At 36.8% G+C, this 21,949-nt stretch overlaps 1 protein-coding gene across 4 annotated transcripts in view; it reads right to left on the bottom strand.

Annotated features, from left to right (window-relative positions):
• Window positions 1–21,949, bottom strand: part of LOC126755685 (protein GDAP2 homolog) — a 105,060-nt gene that overhangs the window by 52,847 nt on the left and 30,264 nt on the right. The gene's annotated exons all lie outside the window — the stretch shown is intronic.

Here is a 21,949-nt window from a genome sequence, read left to right as displayed (position 1 = left end):
TTTTGTTTTATTTTATTGTGTTTTTTTTTGCATTTATTTATTTTCGGGATGGCCAGGAAGTTGTGCAGCTACAAAATATTTCCAGTTTATTTTCCTCCTCTATTTTTAGCTATTGACATTTAATGACATCCAATGTGCTTTGGGAGTTTCGGGGGAGGTTGTTTGTTTTTGTTTTTCTTTCGGTTATTTTACAATTTATAACTTTTTGGCTTTTCTATGGTGTATAAGTGTGCAATTTCAAGCGTCTTGAGAGCTAACAACTCATGATTTCAAACTTTTGTTTGAACAGCGCTACAATGTATGCTTTAAATTTCGCTGAGACTCAAAATATACGTCATCGAGTCGAAATCGAGACTTTAAACATTAGAAATTACATTTTAAGGCAAAATAAATAACTAATCTGGAACTGATAGGTTCAGATCTAAGATCACATATTGCAAAATATATTCGGTATCCAGTAAACCTCAGGCAACCTCAGGTATTCACCATGATATCCTATGAAACTACTGTGTATATTCTGGCTTCAGAGTTAACTAAGGTGTGCTCGTTATCAATGGCTTTAAGCTTAGTAGGGGTGCCAAGCTTTAGCAGAATCGGAGGTTACTTTGTAATAAGATTAGTATGTGTGTCAGGTCACAGCAGGAGCGCAGGCTACTGTAAGTCTGTTGAGGTGGCAAGAAAAGGTACCCTAGGCATGCGATCAATAAAATGGGTACGGTTCGATGCTTCCCACTCCTCGTGTTTTCTACTTCTAGTTAGTGATTCGCGGGAACTTGGCCAACATTGGGCTACCATCGGTTCATGCGCTGTCGCAAGATCCTTTTGTCCCAAGATCGATCGAAAGGGATTCAGTGAGCTCTTTGCCCTCAGTAAGGTTAGCTTTTCCTTAGTTGTACGGGTTCTAACAGCCATTGCCCTAACGACCTCCATGCTGTACAACTAGGTATGGAAGCAGACGCAGTGGAAACATCTCAACACTCCCTTCTCACTTGTTCCGCTTTAGCGAGCTCAAGGTCTAAACACTTGAGAGCTCATACTTTCAGATATCCCACCAAACTGGTGGGAATAGAAATTAAACGCCTAGGAGCTTTTCTGTCTTATAATATTTCGATCTCGACAGGGGTTCTATTTTTATGGCTTTACAAAGGACTACATATAGCAGTCCAAGTACGATCTCTGGATCAGCCTTCCAACCTAACTTGTCAGGTAAATATTACAACCTTTAACCAAGAAAAGTTATCGATTACTATTATCAAAGTGAACGAGGGCAAGACGAAATATCTCCTGCCACTAAACAATAAGTCGTCGCATTCGCGTCTTGGCTTCCAGGTCTCTCTTGACAGTCATAACATCGAAGTTGTAGATAATTTTTTCTAAATTGCAACCAGTATTAACAGCAACAACAACGTCTGCTTCGAAATCCACCGCAGAATAACTCTTGCCAACGGGTGCTACTTCGGACTGAATAGGCAATTAAGAAGTAAAGTCCTCTCTCGACGATCAAAGACCAAATTCTATAAGTCACTCATTATTCCTGTTCTGCTATATGGTGCAGAGGCTTGGACGATGACAACAACCGATGAGTCGACGTTGCGAGTTTTAGAGAGAAAACTTCTGCGAAAGATTTATGGTCCTTTGCGCGTTAGCCACAACGAATACCGTAGTCTAGCGAATTAAAATACAGCGGCTGAAAGTTTTCGCTGCAATACCAACCGGAGAAAGCAGAGAAAGACCCCCTTTCCATTGGAAAGACCAGGTGGGGAAGGACTTGGCTACACTTGGAGTCTCCAATTGGTACCATATTGCAAAAAGAAGAAAAAAAGAGACTGGCGAGCTGTTGTAAACTCGGGTATAACCGCGTAAGCGTCTTCAAGAAGAAGGATACCAAAACTATAAGAATATCTTTTATTATGAATAGCTTTAAGCTTATAGAATATCCAAAATTGAAATTTTTAGAACCAAGTTAAAAGAAATTTCGAGTTTTACGCAGAATGTTTTTATTATTATTAATATCTGCATTGATGTTGAGACCACTGCAATAAAAAAGTTCTTCAACTTCAATTTCATTCAGTTTACAGCTGCATTAGCGCACTTCAAACAACGGTAATTAGCTTGATTAAATTGCTGCACATCAGGAGAGTTGTGTGTAGATATAACCACTATAATAAATTTTAATAAGTCTGGACATTAAATGAATTAAAAATGCGCGACGAAGTTGGCACGCGTTTATGGCGCAAGTTTATGGGTTCGTTGATATGCTGACTAACGGTATACTACTAATATATACAACGAAAAAGTGTTGCAGTGACTTTGAGGTTATGTTGAATGTTGAAGATATTTAATATTGTTGAAGTACCATATGTAGATCAAAAACAATAATATAATGAGCTAATTGAGAATACTAAAAGTACGGTGATACATTGGTTTCCTGACAATATTTTAACCCATCCACCCATCTTGAGACTCATCATTCAGTATTGGATAATATTCGACTAAATAGACTACGTCCAGCGCGCAGTGAGAAAATATAGCAGCTGTAGTTGAGAGTGTACATAAAGACTGTGGAGAGTCGGTTCGGCGCTGTTCGCCTCACATCGGACTGACGTAAAGGACGACTTAGCACTTTCGACGTCGAGATCTTAATTTTAAGGCGTACAAAATACAGCTTGTGCAAGAACTGAAGCCGCTCGACCTTCCCAAGCGATAACGTTTCGTTCTACGGGCTCTTGAAAAAATCTAAGAAGATCCGACATTTTCGAGCCAAATTTTGTTGAGCGATGAGGTCCATTTATGGCTCAATGGGTATGTAAACAAGAAAAAATGCCGCATTTGGGATATAGAGCAATCTGAAGAAATTCAAGAGCTGCCTTTTCGTCCAGAGAAAAAAAAAACGGTTTGGTGTGGTTTGTGGGTCGATGGAAACATCGGTCCATATTTCTTCAAAAATGATGACGATGAGAACGTAATCGTCAATGGCGACCGTTATCGCGCCATGATAACCAACTATTTGATGAAGGTCGTGAACTCGGCGATATTTGGTTTCAACAAGACGGCGCCACTTCCTACACATCGCATAATCAATGGATTTATTGAGAGAACACTTCGGTGAGCAAATAATTTCACGGTTTGGGCTGGTCGATTGGCCACCATGATCTTGTAACATGGTTAGATTATTTCTGTGGGCATATGTAAAGTCTAAATTGTATGCGGACAATCTCGCTTTGATTCAAGCTTTGGAGTAAAATGTCACGCGTGTCATTCGCTGGTTACCAGTCGAAATGCTTGAACGAGTCATCGAAAATTGGAGTCATGGGATGGACTATCTGAGACCTTCAATGCATCACCTTTTATATATATAATATATGTATACGAATTTGTATGCATGTATATATTTGCTTATTTTTTCACGGGTTTACTAATTAATTAGCATTTTATTGTCAACCAAAACACACTAATTTGTCATTTATGGACACATCAGCTGAGACATACAAATATTTAAATATAGTATGTATATATGGATGTATGTATTTACATACGTGAATATGCCTTAATTGTAAGCACAAATAAATCGCCGTAGATTTCTGTACTAAGGTGGGTATTTTGTACACATGTCTGATGTTATATTTGACCGTAATTTGGTTGGTGGAATGAGGTCTAAAAACATGGTCGTTTTGGAAGGGTTATTATAGAATTATGTTCGGAAAAGGTAGGTGTTATTTCAGAAATTGCAAAAGGTCTTGTTATTGTTGTTGTAAAAACTAGTTTCACGAGTAGAAGAAAAGAAAGTACTATAGTTAGTCCCATATAAAAATAAACGGAAATTTATGCAGATAAGTTACAACCCCGGGATGAATCTGAATATAGACTAGAAAGAGGTGTCACTCTGTTTTTGCATTTACTTCAGAACCTGATCCTTAACAATAATATATCGGGTGATTTTTTAAGAGCTTGATAACTTTTTTTTTAAAAAAAAAACGCATAAAATTTGCAAAATCTCATCGGTTCTTTATTTGAAACGTTAGATTGGTTCATGACATTTACTTTTTGAAGATAATTTCATTTAAATGTTGACTCATGTGGTTTCAACAAGATGGCGCTACATGCCACACAGCTCGCGATTCTATGGCCATTTTGAGGGAAAACTTCGGAGAACAATTCATCTCAAGAAATGGACCCGTAAGTTGGCCACCAAGATCATGCGATTTAACGCCTTTAGACTATTTTTTGTGGGGCTACGTCAAGTCTAAAGTCTACAGAAATAAGCCAGCAACTATTCCAGCTTTGGAAGACAACATTTCCGAAGAAATTCGGGCTATTCCGGCCGAAATGCTCGAAAAAGTTGCCCAAAATTGGACTTTCCGAATGGACCACCTAAGACGCAGCCGCGGTCAACATTTAAATGAAATTATCTTCAAAAAGTAAATGTCATGAACCAATCTAACGTTTCAAATAAAGAACCGATGAGATTTTGCAAATTTTATGCGTTTTTTTTTTTAAAAAAGTTATCAAGCTCTTAAAAAATCACCCGATATAATCACTGAGAATGGAATTAGAAAATATAGAAATATAAGTTTGAGAGTAGAGAAGAGAGAAAGCTTGTGCCGTTGCGACAATCAAATAAAGACGCGATTGCAATTAATTATATTGTTATTTGAAATAATTATAGTACGTGTTCTTCATATTCTAATTTATATATAACTTAAAAAAAAGTGTTGACCATATCCGGTTAATCTTCTTCTTTATTGATGTAGACACCCGCTTACGCGTTTATAGTCGAAATTACAACGGCCCGTTCTTCCAGTTCGCTGTTTAGCGCCAATTGGATGTTCCAAATGTCGCCAGGTCCTTCTCCACCTGGTCTTTCCAACGAAGTGGAGGTTTTCATCTGCTTCTCCCGGCGGGTACTACGTCGGATACTCTCAGAGCTGACGCGTTTTCATTAATCCGGACAACATGACTTAACCAGCGTAACCGCATTCTGTTCATTCGCTGAACTATGTCAATGCCGTCGCATATCTTGTACAACTCATCGTTCCATCGACTGCGGTATTCAATGCGCAAAGGACTATAAATCTTCTGAAGAATCTTTCTCTCGAAAACTCGAAACGTCGACTCATCAAATATTGTCATCGTTCATGCCTCTGCACCATTAAGCAGGACGGGGATGATGAGTGACTTGTAGAGTTTGGTCTTTCTTCGTCGAGAGGTGACTTTACTCCTCAATTGCCTTCGCAGACCGAAGTAGCACCTGTTGGCAAAAGTTATTCTGCGTTGGATTTCGAGATTGACGTTGTTGTTGATGTTAATGTTGGTTCCAAGACAGACGAAATTATCTACGACTTCGAAGTTATGGCTGTCAACAGTTACGTGCGAGCCAAGTCGCGGTGCTGTGACTGCTTGTTTGATGACAGGAGATATTTCGTCTTGTCCTCGTTTGCAACCAGACCCATAGGCTTCGCTTCCTCATTCAGTATGGAAAAAGCAGAACTAACGAAGCGGTTGTAATGATCAATGATATCGATGTCAATGGGTTACGCCAGCAGTTGTACACACTTCTAGAAGATTGTGCCTTCCATGTCTGAAACCTCGTTTGTTATCGAAAGGCTCGGAAAGGTCCTTCCCGATCCTGACGGAGCTTTTGGTATTGCTCAATGTCAGTTTACACAGCCGTAGTTTTGCGGGGATACCAAATTCAGATATAACGGCATAAAGGCAGCATAAGAGGTGGTGCGTGTCGATCCTCTTTTCACAGGTTTTTTCCAAGGTTTGGCACATGGTGAACAACTGGTCAGTTTTTGATTTTCCAGACCTGAAGCCACACTGATAAGGTCCAGTCAGTTTGTTGACGGTGGGCTTTAATATTTCACACAATACGCTCGATAGAACCTTGTATGCGATGTTGAGGAGGCTTATCCCACGGTAGTTAGCGCAGACTGTGGAGTCTCCCTTTTTGTGAATTTGGCAGAGCATGCTTTCGTCCGAAATAAGTATATTCTATAAGAAGCTGAGGCAAGTTCCTTATCAGTTCTCGCCGCCGTGTTTGAATAGCTCGCACGACAATCCATCGGCTCTCGCCGCTTTGTTGTTCTTCTGACGGGTAAGTGGTATTCGAACTTCTTCATGGTCGGGTAATGAAATGCCCGTTCCATCGTCAACGATTAGGGAATCGGGTTCACCATTTCCTGGCATTAAGCTTTCACTGCGATTCAGCAGTAGCTGCCGAGGTGTTCTCTCCATAGTTTTAGTATGCCCTGGGCATCCGTCACTAGACCACCTCTGGCGGTTTTAAGAGAGTATGCTCCGGTCTTCAAAAAAATGTTCGTGTTTTTGACCCACCGTAATACATATGTACTAATATTTTCAATTATACTAGATATTATTTGAATAAATATGTATATGTGTGGAAAAGATTCCAGACAAATTTACTAATCGCTGAGTAAATATTTGTGTCATCCAACACACCAATACACACGCATAGCAAAGGTGAAGCCACAAATAGTGCCTTTGACAATTTTATTGTTTGCTTAAATATAATAAAAGCGATAAATATTGTAAATAAAAATTTGTCGTTTCGAAACTTTTTTTAAATTTTTTTTTCGGCGAAAAGCGTTAAAAGAACTGCGAAGTTGCTGGCGCGAGCAATTTGATTTATGCGCTTAATTCACTCAAACAACTACAGAAACAAGTAACGGCAAGATAATTGCGCTACACTTAAATGGCCACGGAGATACAGGTGTATGTATGTAAATATGTATGTACGATAGCATCAGTGAGGTGCCTAGATATTGCTGACGTCATTGCTTCCATGGACGTGCAAAAGCAAAAAAGGAAATAAAAAAGTTAGTAGAAAGGAAAGTAAAAAATTAAAAAAAGAACAAGGAAAAATTATCTTCAATAGTCGGCTCATTTAATTGCCCTATCAATATTTCGGAGTCATTTTCGCATTGATTATGCGTTATTATTTAACTCGCGATTTGTAAATTGTTTTTACATTTTCTAATTAATACAAGGTCTGTCGCAAAACAAACAGGACTGTTAAAAAAAAACAACGAAAAATTAATATTTTTCAAAAGTTATATTTTTTTGTTCAAAGTAGTTTCCTTGTGCTTCGACACAGCGTTTAGCCCGGTCAATTAGCATTTCAAATGAGTGTTTAAGGTCATTTTTCGGAATGCTCTTGAGAATATCGGTCGTCGCCTTTTGGATAGCTGAAATGTCCTGAAACCAGTGTCCTTTCATGGGCAAATGAAGTTTTCCAAATAGGTAAAAATCACAGGGTGCCAGATCGGGTGAGTAGGGTGAGTGATTAATGGTTAATATGGTGTTTTTTGTCAAAAAATCAGTGACAAGTGTCGACCGATGACGCATTATCGTGTAACAGGCGCCAGGACCCTGCCTCACGGTATTGTGGTCGAGCACGACGAATGCGTGACAAAAGACGCTTCATAACACCAAGGTAAAACACAGCATTAATCGTTTGGCCAGGTGAGACGAACTCTCGGTGTACGATACCCTCGGAATCGTAAAACCAAATCAGCATTGTCTTTATTTTTGACTTCTGAAGACGACCGACTTCTGATCGTCACAGAGGTCCTCACGACCTTCTTGGAATCGCTTAAACCACTCATGCACATTACTACGGGATAGGCACTGATCACCATAAACTTTTTTCATCATTTGAAATGTTTCAGTAAACGTTTTCCCAAGTTGAAAACAAAATTTAATATTTGCTCTTTGTTCAAAATGCATTTTATGACCGATGACCAAAAGCTGCTGTCACTTTTTGATCGATAACATCGATTGTAGTTATCCAATTGTCTTAAAATTTTTACGAAATGTCAACAAGAGATCAAACTTTTTATTTCATATACCCACCAATAGGTGGCGCCACTAGAAACAGTTATATTTAAAAAGTTCTGTTTCTTTTGCGACAGACCTTGTATATGCATTTTTTGCACACTTTTTTATTCGCTTGCACCACTGTGCAGTATGAATTAGCAGTGTTTGGTTATTTATAATGGATCTAATTATAAATTTTAACAGCATTGATAGCGTCAGCAGTTCATGACTCCCCTTAATTTTAGTCAAACCTTCATTAATAAAAATAATTTAGTATAAGAACTTGAATGTGATCGGTCTATTTGTTGGGCAGCTATATGAAGTAGTTGTCCGATCTGAAGACGAAGATTATACCGTTGGCTTAGACAACAATTAGAGCCAAATTTCGTGAAAATATTTCTTAAAATACAAAAGTACAGCGATGCAAGGGCTGCATTTTGATGGATCAGTTTATATTGTAACTATGCTGTAGTTGTCTCTTCTGAACAATTTGTTTGCAGATTATTCTGTTGCCTTCGATAATACCACATGCCAACTTTCATGAGGAATAGACCACGTCCAGCATGCAGGGAAGAAAATATATCAGACGTAGCTGAGAGTGTACACGAAGACCGGGGAGAGCTAATTCGGCGCCGTTCGTAGCAACTCGGACTGATGAATGGATTTGGATTTGAGATCTTAAATTGAAAGCGAACAATATACAGCTAGTGCAAGAACTGAAGCCGCTCGACCTTTCCAAGCAACATTGCTGCGCTCTATGGGCTCTTGAAAAGTTCCAAGAAGATCCGACGTTTTCGAGCCAAATTTTGTTCGGCGATGAGGTCCATTTCTGGATCAATGGGTAAAAAAGAAAAATGACTGCAATTGGTGCATGTTTCATCAAAAATAATGCCGGTGAGAACATAAGCGTCAATGACGACCGCTATCGCGCCATGACAACGGACTATTTTATGCTTGAATTTGAAGATCGGGATCTCGACGACATTTGGTTTCAACAAGACAGTGCCACTTCCTACACATCGCATCAATCAATGGATTTATTAAGAGAACACTTCGGTGAGCAGATAGTTCCACGTTTTGAGCCGATCGATTGGTCATCAAGATTGTGTGATATCTTTTGGACTTTTTCCTGAAGGAATATGTAAAGCTTAAAGTATATACAGACAATCCCACTTCGATTCAGGCCTTGGAGCAAAACATCACGCGTGTCATTCGCCAATTATCCGTCAAAATGCTCGAACGACTTATCGAATATTGAACTTAACGGATAGAAACGGATGAAAGAGATAATCTTCAAAAAATATATGCCAAAGAATGTGCTTTGGAATGATAATAAATAATGACTGGCTAAGAACCAACTATCTGGTAAGTTCTGGTTAACTTAACTGGTAAGGAACCATCTTCTTTAACCATGTTAAACCCATATATGAGGTATGTTCTGGTTAACATAACCGGTAAACAATCTTTTTTAACCAGAAATTAACTGAGACATGGCTGCTAATTAGACATTAAGAAAGCGGCCTAAACGAAATAAATATGTACGTATGTAGTCTGCAATGTATATTGTATGTATGTCTCGTATGTATCTGAAGATTTAATGGTAGTAGTTTATATTTAAAATTGTTGTCAATTGTCTGCCTTCTTTGTTTTTATTGTCATTCTTATATCGTAAACCGGCAGCATCCGCGTTAAACCGGTTTTAAGCGGCGAAAACTGCGGTTCTTATAAAGAAGCGAGCAAAAAAAACCGTTTTGCCAATTTTTCGTTTGTTTACTCAAAAGTGGTGATATCATTAAAAACAGAGGGTAATGCAGAAACAAAAGCAAAAAAGGCGTGCAAAATTTCGTCAGTTTTTTGCCTTCTCTTTCGCATGTAATTTACGTTGTTTTGATGGCACACACACACACTCAGATACTTACACACGCGTGCACTTGCTGAGTCGCCCACACTTTTTACCGTCTGCAGGTGTGTGCGTGTGTTTTGGACTTGGTTCTTTTTTATACACGCATTGGTCTTTTTTGTTTGCTCAAACGAGTATGCAAATGAGATTTGTGAAAGTAACGTGCAATTGACATTAAATTTTCATAAACAAAAGTTGACACATTTCAGTTGCGTCTGACCGACTTCACAAAGCCACACACATGTAGTTGCCACCCTGCATGTATGTGTATGTACATAAGTATGTGTTGGTGTATTTTCCAACGGTTTTTTTTTTGGGTCTTTTAATGCATTTTTAATTGAATTCGCCGAAGCGTGCTTAGTCACGTGTGCGTTTTGTCACCGTCTCGTAATCTGGTTAATAAAAGTATTCATTTAAATTGTATAGGGATGTTGGGTTGCTGCATCCTCAATATTAATGTCTTTACTTGATATTGGATTTCAATAAGAAAGTTAAAGATATGTCGTGAGTCACACGCTCTTTACGAGTTCGGTAGCTGAACTGGTTTCCATGCATTAAAAAAATTATCTTTTGCATTACACACGCTTGGGAAGAGGTTGCCAGAAGCAGAAACCAGAAAAAATATGAAAATATGAAACCGAACAGTCACACCGGTATTATGGCTATTTGTGAACTTGTATGAGTTCTAGCAACAAAACTGAGGAGCCAAAGAACAAGCAACGAAGCTAACTAAAAGCGGTAGAAATCCAAGACATGAAATAGTCTCTTGGCAATTGAAAAAATCGTTATACCATAGATACCAAGAATATCATTATGTCCTGGAACCCATTGCAGGTTTATCGTGAAATTGGATGTAGATCTACTTCCAGACATTCTTTCACTATCTTCAATAAAACTATAAGAGATTTTTTACTCCTCTGTTTTGTGTGTGCCTAACCGTAAGGTTTTCTGAGCTGCCCGCGAAGTAGTATCCATTAGTAGCCTTAAACAGCCTTCACGCCGTCCAGTTGTGCTGTGGCTTCTGAAGGTAACCAATGTCTATAATCGATATCGTTATAGAAAGATTTTCAAGAATTTCTGTTTGCTTTTTTATTTCTTTTTTGTTTTTGTACGACCTTAGAAGTTTATAGTATCCATCCTAATTCCCCTCTTCTTGATTGATTCCCATAATCCTTTTGTAATTTTTTAAGTTCGGAAGACCACCATTGGGACCTAATTCTTCCCTTACTACCTGTTACAAAACAGACTACTCTAATGCTTGTCGGTAAGATTCCGTGAACCATTTAACGAGGATGTTTAGTCATTCTTGTTCTTGGTTGGAATTGGTAATCATAAGAGTACATAGGACGAATAAAAAGTTCTGTAACCTTCGAATAAAATCATGGGAGGAGCCAAAATTAGTAAGAAAAACTCAATCTAACATCTAACAAAGGAACAACCGCCAGTTAGTTCCACATGTAGTACAAAAAACAGCCTACTGACTAAAATATATGTGAGAGTCAGCTTTTTTAAAATTCCTGGAAAATCTCCTGAACCACAAACACCAAAAATCAGCAGAAATAATTTTATGAGAGCCGTACAAACTAATAAGTCAGGTGAAAATCAAGTTATACGGTCCTTTATGAAGTACTTATAAATTCAAGATCAGAAATTTAATCTCGATTTAACGGCATAAAGTTTTTGGAGTAATTAAAAAGAAAGAGAAATGAATAATTGAAAACGCGACGATTCTCACGATTATCGTTTGGGGAAATACCGAGAGTTTCAATAGGAAACTGAAGTATGACTTTCATGTAGTTTTATTTATATCCGAAACCTAGGAAATTATTAACAGTATGCCATTTCCATATGGTATAAAGCATTCAAATTCTGATTAAGTAGAGCTTGTTGACTTAATATTGAGAAATCATAAATCCAGTTAACTGATTTCTGAAATACATTCGGCGACTTTTACAATGAGTGGAATTATTCAACAAAAAAGTTCCAATAAATGCTTGAGAATGAACGATCAACAGGCGGAGGCACCGTTGTAGTATCTAATAGATCGGTAAAACCATTTTGAAAGATCGTTTGGGAAAAGTGAAAACACGATTGGTTCCAAAATCACTAAATTTTTTCAAAAAACAGCGTCACGTAGACGTCTGTGAAACAATAATTTCCGACAGCCAGGATGTCATGAAACATATTATTACTGACGATGAGTCTTGGATCCATACTTACGACCCAGAAACAAACAATTAATCGGCCGAATATCGTGGCAAAAGTGAGCCGAAACCGGAAAAAGACACATCAAAGCGCGTCAAAAATCAAGGCTATGTTGCCGGTTTTCTTCGATTATCGAGGTGTTGGACACTCCAAATTACTTTCGATCAGCCAAACTATCACCAAGTAATACTACAAGTATTTGAGAGTTATACGTCGTTTGAGCGAAGCTATTTGTAAAAAGAGCCCGAAATTATGGGTCGAGAATTCTTGGTTTTTGCACCATGAAAGTGCATTCTCGCATACCAATATCGTGTCGCAACCACCGTATTCGCCTGATATACATAGCTCCGCCTTTTGAGTCAATTAAAGAGATGAAAATGAATCGCTATGTGCATTAAAGGCTATTCCGGAAATTGACTTAAATACTGTTTTGGGTATTGGCAATAACGCACATAGGTTTCTGCTAGTGCATACTGCGGCTAAAAATATAAGGAGTTGTCGCAGGACAATGACATTTGGTACATCATTGTTTTGGAATCCAATCAAGAAAAAAAACGAAAAAATCAAAATCACGCCCCCTTTTTTACGCCCACCTCCCATATAAAGTGAAACTTAATTTTTGACCTACAGCACTGATTTTTTGTACACAGCATTTTTATGACATTATATATGTTGGTGTTAAATTTCAATAATATCCGCCCACTTTTACGCCCACCTCCCATACAAAGTAAATTCTCTTTTATCAAGTCTCTTTTAGCAACTTTTTTACATCTTCGTGACATTCTAATTTTTTTAATTTTATTTTGGTACGAAAAATGTTTATGTACGGATCCGAAGATATTAATAAGTGAGGCATCACATCTTCGTTAGTGGATATGCGTCCAATTCTTCTGGAATGATACATTCTATAGTTCCTGTAATCCTTGTTATATATATATTGCATACTTTTGGGCGGTAACTTGCCATTTTAGAGTATCTCATTGTTTTTTTCAAGGGGGGCAATTTGGGGCAGCTGAATTTTTTTGTATCGTTTAGTTGAGACTTCAGGCTTTAATTCGGTGTATGTATGTATGTCGACAGCGGTAGACAGCGCTAAAAAGATGCACCACTTTGAATTTGAAGAACATTGAAATTTTGACGTCCAAATTATATTGTTCCACAATATTTTTTATGCATTATTTTTTTCAATGGATTTTGATGCAAATTTTTTCCTTGATACATATTATAAATGAAAAATAATAATAAAGTTGAATTTCAATAGTTGTTTTATTGTATCAATGATTTGACTTTTGAGTAAATTTTTTGCTAATTTTGATGTTCTCCACATTCACCAACTTTGGGCAGTTCTGGACAAAAAACTAATGCAGATAGAATCCTAATACTTTGGGAAAATAATGTATAGATAGTTGGTAACAAAATTTTCATTCAAATCAGACAACATGCCATTTTTGAATTTCAGCCACGGAAATCCCAATGTGTAACGTTGGCACAAATGTATTTCGGCCAAAGGGGATTACTTTGAGAGGGACGACATAGATTTTGAAGAATAAATTAAAAATTTTAGAATTATGAACAAAGTCTTACTCTTTTTAGCTCGTAATAGTCTCAGGTGATATACATATGTAGGCAGATTTTAAGAAAGGGAATCATTGCACTAGATCTGAATATTGAATCCTCTCACGAACCTACTCCATAGAAAGCGATAGTTTTGGTTATGCTGGATGAGATTGGGAGTTAGAAAGAGGCAATATCTGTTCATATCGGTACCAGAGTTTTGACTTTTTCAGCGCATGCTTTCTAAAATTAATTTAAACTCTTTTTTCTTACTAGCAATCGACCTTATATGCTAAAATATTATAATTTTCAAATAACATTTCTGAAATGCTTTCTTCTTCGCCGCATTGCTGTTATATGTACCGTTAAATTCTCCACATCTCATTTATTTTACACAATCGTTTAGATTAAAAGCATGTCGGCACGAAACACAAACCGGCGAGTAATCCATGTACGAGCACATGTAAGCAGTAAATGTAAGAACATACATACACACAGATGCAGGCTTACAACTATTTCCATAAGTGTGGCACCATTGTTGGTTATGCAAATCGGCTTTTTGGTACGAACAACTTGATGGTGCAAAATAGGCGTTCCAATCAGTCCAACGTCGTCCTATCGTTTTCGGTACCGGAAATGGTAGGAGTTAGCTTAAGGAAACAACGGTTAGTGCACGCCAGGAAATAGTAGCTACTTAAGCTTAGAGATTGAGCCATACGATTGAAATATGGCGTGTAAAGAATGTGGTGACCGATTATTTGCTGTGAAGTGTTATTATTTTGGAACGAAGTTAATAAAGGAATTATGGATTATTTGAAAATATGTTAATTCTACCTAATTATACAATGGAATTTTTATAGAAGCAGATGCTCTTTATAATATTTTTTGGGGTTTTTGGAATTTTTAAACACTAGGGTTGCCAATATGAAAAAAATACACAAAATTATTATGAAATAACTACTGGCTATTTGAAAAAATAAAATCTTTAAGGACATTAAAATGAGAAAAATCAAAGCTTTGATATAGAAATATTTTTGAATAGGGTTGCCAAGTTATAGAAAGATTTGAAAAATTTTAAAAGATTGAAATATGTATGTATGTGATATTATATGTTTCGTAACGCAATATAAAAAAAATATATTTATTAATAAAAAATAATTTTTACCAATAATATAGTAACAATATAAAGCTTTAGTATGGAAATATTTTTTGCACAGGGTTGCCAAGTTGCATTTTTTTTAATTAACAAACTGTATATTATATTATATGTATGTATGCTTCGTAAAGCAGTACAACAACAAATATATATTTATTGACAAAAAATACTTTTTACAATTAGTGTTGCCATCTAGTTTGGTATAATTATAAATGTAGGAGATAGGAAAAAATAAAGTAGCTAAAAAGAATATGTATTTCATACATATTTGAGGTAAAAATTTTTACTCAATAAAATTTTTGAAAGAGTTGCCACCCTAAATTTTTTCACCACCTTTTAAATAAAGTTTAGGAAATTAAATTTGCAAATAATTGTGCAAATTAATTTAAATTTTTTTAACTTTTTATATTTCAATTCTATATAGAGTGAGTATGTTTTGCCAAACCAAAATATTTGTTGAAGGGGTCAGTAAGGTAATCTGGCCTGTTTTTTTGAAATTTTTTTTCAAAGAAATTTTTATTCTACAATAGAACTTTTTTCACATATCATGAGGTATATCGTGGAGTATATAAACACATTTTTTAGGAATTTTTCGATGACATCTATCAGAGAAATGGCTGGGTGAATGAGATGCGTTTTTTTCACTGGCGGACACGATTTCTCATGTTTGGTTCATCTGAAACACAAAAACCCAATTTATTGTTAAAAAGTACGTGAATGGTTATCGTTCCTACTAGAAACATGAAAAAATGTTGATAAATAAAAAAGTTATTAACTTTTTTTTTTAATTTTTCCCCATGTTTGTTTTACATAAATTTTGTCATAACATTGTCAATAAATTATAATATATATATAAGGACGATAGCCAGGCGTTTTGTGAACTCAAAAAAAAAAAAAAATAAGCAAATCGGTTGAGTAGTTCGTCCGGAATCATGTCGGCCAGTTTAAAAAAGTGTGTTTTGAGAAAAACGCTTTAAAGTTTGAGGTGTGCACTCCGAACGTCGAGCGGTATTATTATTTTTGGGCCTTTTTCGAAAGGTTCCAATAGTAAAGTGGGTTTCTACATTAATGCTAAGGGTATAAGGGAACAGAAAATGCAAAAAAAAAAAATTGTTTTGAAAAAAGATTACCCTACTGACCCGTGAAGTCTTAATACTCGATTTTTCGGAATCGATCTTCAGTAGTCGAAGTCGATTAAGAATCGATTCTTGACATTCGAAAAATCGATTATCTTACGAAAAAACTCGATTTTCGAGTAGAATCGGAATCGAGTTTACCATCCCTACTGGCAGCCATCGCGTGCACATATAATAACCTCCGCACAGTAACCACCACAAAAAAAATGATTTTTTTTCCATGTAATTTATATGGAAAACAGAAAATTTGAAATATGCACCTCTTAATATTAATATTAAGAGCTCATCTTTTGAGTGACTTTCCTTTTCACATTTTCGAAAGTTTGTAGCCTGTTTTTCAGTTGAAAAAAAGGTTGCCTCAGAATGACACACCCTAATATACATACATATGTATATATGTATGTATGTAATAACTAGAAAGTCATTCGTTCTTGACAAGTGCTGAGGAAAAATTTATATTCGCAATTAAAAAGTATTTAGTTTCACCCGTTAGCACTTAAAAGCTAAATCGTTTTCCAATATTTGACTAACTCTTAATATAAACTATTAATATGGCTACACATACATATGAATGAATTACACTATAAATTTTAAAATATGCAAATTCGTACGGTACTCCACCTGCTCGGTTGCGTAAGCTGCCATATTTCAGTTATAAAAAATGTCACTGAAGCGCTAACGATGTTATAATATATAGTATAAGATTTAACGAGCGTGTTGCATACTTAAGATTTTCAATTATTTTCCGAGCAATTTTTTGCTCATTTTTGCTGACTCATGTTTAGACACACATATGTAAGTACACACATGAATCTGTGTAGGAATGCAATCAGTCAACAGGTGAAATTCTAAATTATTTAGTAAGTTATATGAAAACAAGTAAAAAAAATAAAATATTAGTATTAGTGTAAAGAGTAAATCTCTATACTTTCTGGTATATATCTGTATATTATGGTAGGTCAAAGAAAAATAATGTTTATTCGCTTCGTGCTCTGAAAAGTTCTTTGATAGACACCTCTAAGAAAGGCTCGAAGTATGAGTTCTTAACTGTATTGGTAAGGTCCTCTGACTAAAAACACCTCGCTGCTCAGAACTTAATTAACATTACATCGGGGTGGCGTTCCCTTTTTCTTATTGAGAGCTTTACATCTACGCATCTGCTTCCAGGTCTTGCTTTTTCAGGGTATTTCTGGATATTTCCGCAATTTTCTTCGCTCTCCAGCATGACGCCAATAAATTGTCCACCTTTATTGGGCCAACTAAGTGTTCTACGCCGGTGCGTTTCTATTGCAATCGAACACATTTTAAAAATGTGTCTTCAGCGTCGTCTTCTGTAGCGTGGTTGAACAGGCCTGACGGCTCTTCGACTTTTACCATTCTATAGAAGCACTTTATGAAATATCCGTGGGCGAATAGCAGGTGTGTTGTGTAGAAATCGACTTCTCCAAATTTACGACTTGTACATACATATGTTTAAATCTCTTATAAGTCTGGACGTCCATTTGCCGTGCTGTGCGGGTACCGTGTACCAAATTTCCTTATTCGCTCAATTGCGCTCTTGTTGTTTCCGTTTACTTTCTTTTGACGCAGCTTTTTTCTTTCGTGAGCTAGAAGCTCAATAGGTGCCACTTATGACTGATATTGCGTCAGCTGACACAGTTCGGTAAGCTGCTGCAACTGTGAGGGCTGCGATGCGGTGCACTCTGACCCTTATGCCGGTTTTCGTTTTTAGCACATCTGCCCAAATCTTTGCTTTATTCATCTTCTGATGTGGGCCCTTCTAAGTTGGCCATTAGTTTGCTAAGTTGGGAGGTCATTTTTGTTGCCTTTCCTGCGGTGTGCTGGACTTGTACCCATTAAGTTAATTTGGATTCCAGTCTTACGCCAGCTAATTCACCGCTTTTTGTGTTCTTAGAATATTTATAGTCATTTGCATGCTGTCAAGAGTATATCGCTTCGCTCTATGGGCTCTAAAGAGTTCCAAGAAGATCCAACGTTTTCGAGCCCGATTTTTTTTAGCGATGATGCTTATTTTTGGCTGAATGGGTTTGTAAGCAAGCAAAATTGTCGCATATGGGACAAAGAGCAACCTGAAGAGATTTAAGAGCTTCCATTCCACTCAGAAAAAACAACGGTTTCGTGTGGTTTTTTGGAATCATCGGTCCATATTTCTTCAAACGTGATGCCGGTGTGAACGTAATCATCAATGGCGACCGTTATCGCGCCATGATAATCGACTATTTGATACCCTGAAATTGAAGCACGTGATCTCTGTGTCTGTGTAAATAGATTTATTCAAAACACTGCGGCTAGCAGATAATTTCACATTTAGGGCTGGTCGATTGACCACCGAGGTCCTGTGATATCACATCGTTACACTTTTTCCTGTGGAGATAAGTAAAGTCTAAAGTCTATGCGGACAATCCCGCTTCGATTCAGGTCTTGGAGCAAAACATCACGCGTGTCATTCGCCAGTTACCAGTCGAAATGCTCGAACGAGTCATTGAAAATTGGGCTCAACGGATAGACTATCTGAGACGTAGCTGCGACCAACATTTCAAAGAGATAATCTTCAAAAATGAATGCCAAAGAACGTTCTTTCAAATGATAATAAACATTTCCTATTAAATTTGAAGTTTCTGTAGTTTTTTCTTTAAAAAAGCAGGGAGCTTTTGAATGGATCACGCTTTATAAATCTATCAGTTACTCACACCTATGCAAAATATGCCTTAAAGCAATAGTGCAATAAGAAATTTTCTATAACCGGTTTCACAGGTTCTCACTTGCAAAGAGTATTGCTGAATTACAGAGAATCTGCAAATTCATGAAATCAACTGAAAGCAACACCAGCTACAAACCTGCTTAAAATATACATATGTACATACTTATGTATGTTTGTATGCAGTTTCATGTTATTTCAACTTAAATATCTCTACTCTTCATTGAAATTGCTATCTAGCGAAAGAAATGCGCAAAAATGGAAAAACTCACATTCAAGCCTATAATGTGCACACATTCTCGTATGTACATACACAAACACATATACATATACATATGTATGTATGTAATTTACACCCATATCTTATCTATTTTCCTGCATATAAATATAAATTGCCTACTTATTTGCATACTTAAGTGCATACATAAACATGAGCGTCTATAAAGTACACACACACACACACCTCCGCAGTGAGTATGCATTGAAGCGCTTACACGAATGCTTAAACGCGTATGTGTATGTAATTAGCTATCTACAACTGACTTCTCCAGCGTTTATTTATAGCAAAATCGTTCAGCGCAACAGCAAACACACACACACACGCACATGCATTCATGCTTTGGTACTTAAGTAGCGACTTGAAAGCATGTAAGTTCCTGCGGTTGATGGCCTGCAGCAAAATGCAACCGACATGTACACATACATACATACCCACCACACATCTTACACGTATGTACATATGTATGTATGTGTGGGCATAGTTGGTCCGTAATTGCCATTTTTAATGTTTCTGCATTGCACTCAAGCGCGCACTTAACGCCGTACAGTGGGCTAATGGGCGTGCCGTATTGTCTTGCTGTTGGCATTAAGCACCGGTTTATGTGCATACATATTTACACGCAGACAGTTATAGTTACAACAAGTCGTCATTACCGGTTATGTTCATAAATATACGTATAGTATGTAGGTGTAGTTATATACGACAATACTTAAAGAAACAAGGGGCTACACGGTTGAATGCACGATATAGGGTTATATATACCAAAGTGATCAGGGTGACGAGTAGAGTCGAAATCCGGATGTCTGTCTGTCCGTCCGTCTGTTCGTCCGTCCGTCCGTGCAAGCTGTAACTTGAGTAAAAATTGAGATATCATGATGAAACTTGGTACACGTATTCCTTGGCTCCATAAGAAGGTTAGGTTCGAAGATGGGCAAAATCGGCCAACTGCCACGCCCACAAAATGGCGGAAACCGAAAACCTATAAAGTATCATAACTAAGCCATAAATAAAGATATTAAAGTGAAATTTGGCACAAGGGATCGCATTAGGGAGGGGCATATTTGGACGTTATTTTTTTGGAAAAGTGGGCGTGGCCCCGCCCCCTACTAAGTTTTTTGTACGTATCTCGGAAACTACTATAGCTATGTCAACCAAAGTCTACAGAGTCGTTTTCTTCAGGCATTTCCATATACAGTTCAAAAATGGAAGAAATCGGATAATAACCACGCCCACCTCCCATACAAAGATTATGTTGAAAATCACGGCCTGCACCCAGGCTTTTTTTTTAAATTGAAAATGGGCGTGGCCTCGCCCACTTATGGACCAAAAACCATATCTCAGGAACTACTCGACCGATTTCAATGAAATTCGGTATATAATATTTTCTAATACACCCTGATGACATGTACGAAATATAGGTGAAATCGGTTCACAACCACGCCTTCTTCCAATATAACGCTATTTTGAATTCCATCTGATGCCTTCTCTGTATAATATATAGTATTATATTAATACGTAAATTAATTTTAAAATTTCAAGAAAGTTTTTTAAAAAAATCGACATTTTTCATTTAAATATACGCTAAGTAATAATACCTTTGGTGTACTGGGACATTTGAACTAAAATATATAGATTGTTCTGACGATATGAACAGTCATCCATGAAGCTTTTTAGAGAATTTCAGTTGCTTGTTAATATGAGAAATTAATGATATTTAGTAGCTTCCTTGAAAAGCTTCTGTAAATGTAATCTGAAATGTTTACCAATGTCACAGCGGTTATTTCGAATAGTGCGTACTTGAATAATTCGACTAAAAATTAGATGCTCAGAGAAATTAAATTTGGATACTGATAAAAACAGACTACTTTCAACAGCGCAGCCCAGGCAAATTATAGGCTTCACACGCCGATGTATTTTAAGCATATAGAGTAGGTCTTCCTTTGAATATACTATAGTATAACACTTTGGATCCCCACCTTACTAAAGGGTGATACATTACTTTTTTAAAGAAAAAATAGAAACTTCAAATTTAATGGGGAATTTTTATTATCATTCCAAAGAACATTCTGTGACATTTATTTTTTGAAGATTAGCTCTTTTAAATTATACCCACAGCTACGTGTCAGATGGTCCATCCGTTGAGTCCGATTTTCGATGACTCGTTCGAGCATTTCGACTGGTAATTGGCGAATGACAAACGTGATGTTTTACTTTAAAGCTTTAAACGAAGCGAGATCGTCCGCCTAAAGTCTATGACTTTACATATTCCTACAAGAGAAAGCCTAACGGTGTGATATCATACGATCTTGGTAGCTAATCGACCGGCCGTAAAAGTGAAATTATCTGCTCACCAAAGTGTTGTCTCAATAAATCTATTGACTGACGTGATGTGTGGGAAGTGGCGCTGATTTATTGAAACCAAATGTCGCCGAGATTACGAACTTCAATTTCAGGCATCAAATAGTCGTTTATCATGGCGCAATAACGGTCGCCATTGACAGTTACATTCTCATCGGCATTATTTTTGAAGAAATATGGACTGATGATTCTACCGGTTTACAAACCACACCAACCATTGTTCTTTCGTGAAATGGCAGCTCTTGAATTCGGTCTATTCTATCGCATATAATCCAATAAGGAATGCTGGGTCTCAAGATGGGTGATGGTGTTGCGAATAGTACACTCAGTAGGCCGATTATGTTGACCATAAGTTGAGCGAAGCGCGCGAAACACATTCTTTAGAGAAGGTGAATTTTCGTAGCAAAGTTGAACAATGTGTAAACGTAGCCTTTCTATGATAAAATGCCAAACAATACTGACGCCCTTGTGTTGAAAAAATAGTAAAAGAATCAAAAATGAGCCAGAAAAAATGGAAATAAGCAGAAAAGTAATTGTCTGCCCATAAATAAAGCTAAAAAGATGCGGTTAAATGAAACTCAAAATATATTTTACTGTACTTGGTTTGACGTTATAATATTTATAATGGTAAAGTTCATTGCTCGAAAAGCATCCTTGGGATAAGGCTAATAATTTTGTCTCATGCCAAGTCTGTTTTGAAAATTCGTTTCCACGTAAATAGTATTAACTAAAAGATTTCTTCTAGTGTGAGCCTCTTCTTTGAGATTAAGACCTTATATTAACAATCTGTTCTCAAAACTAA

The sequence above is a fragment of the Bactrocera neohumeralis genome, chromosome 4 (assembly GCF_024586455.1).
Source record: "Bactrocera neohumeralis isolate Rockhampton chromosome 4, APGP_CSIRO_Bneo_wtdbg2-racon-allhic-juicebox.fasta_v2, whole genome shotgun sequence".
NCBI classification, from domain to species: Eukaryota; Metazoa; Arthropoda; class Insecta; order Diptera; family Tephritidae; genus Bactrocera; species Bactrocera neohumeralis.
This window is presented reverse-complemented; position numbering and strand designations above follow the sequence as displayed.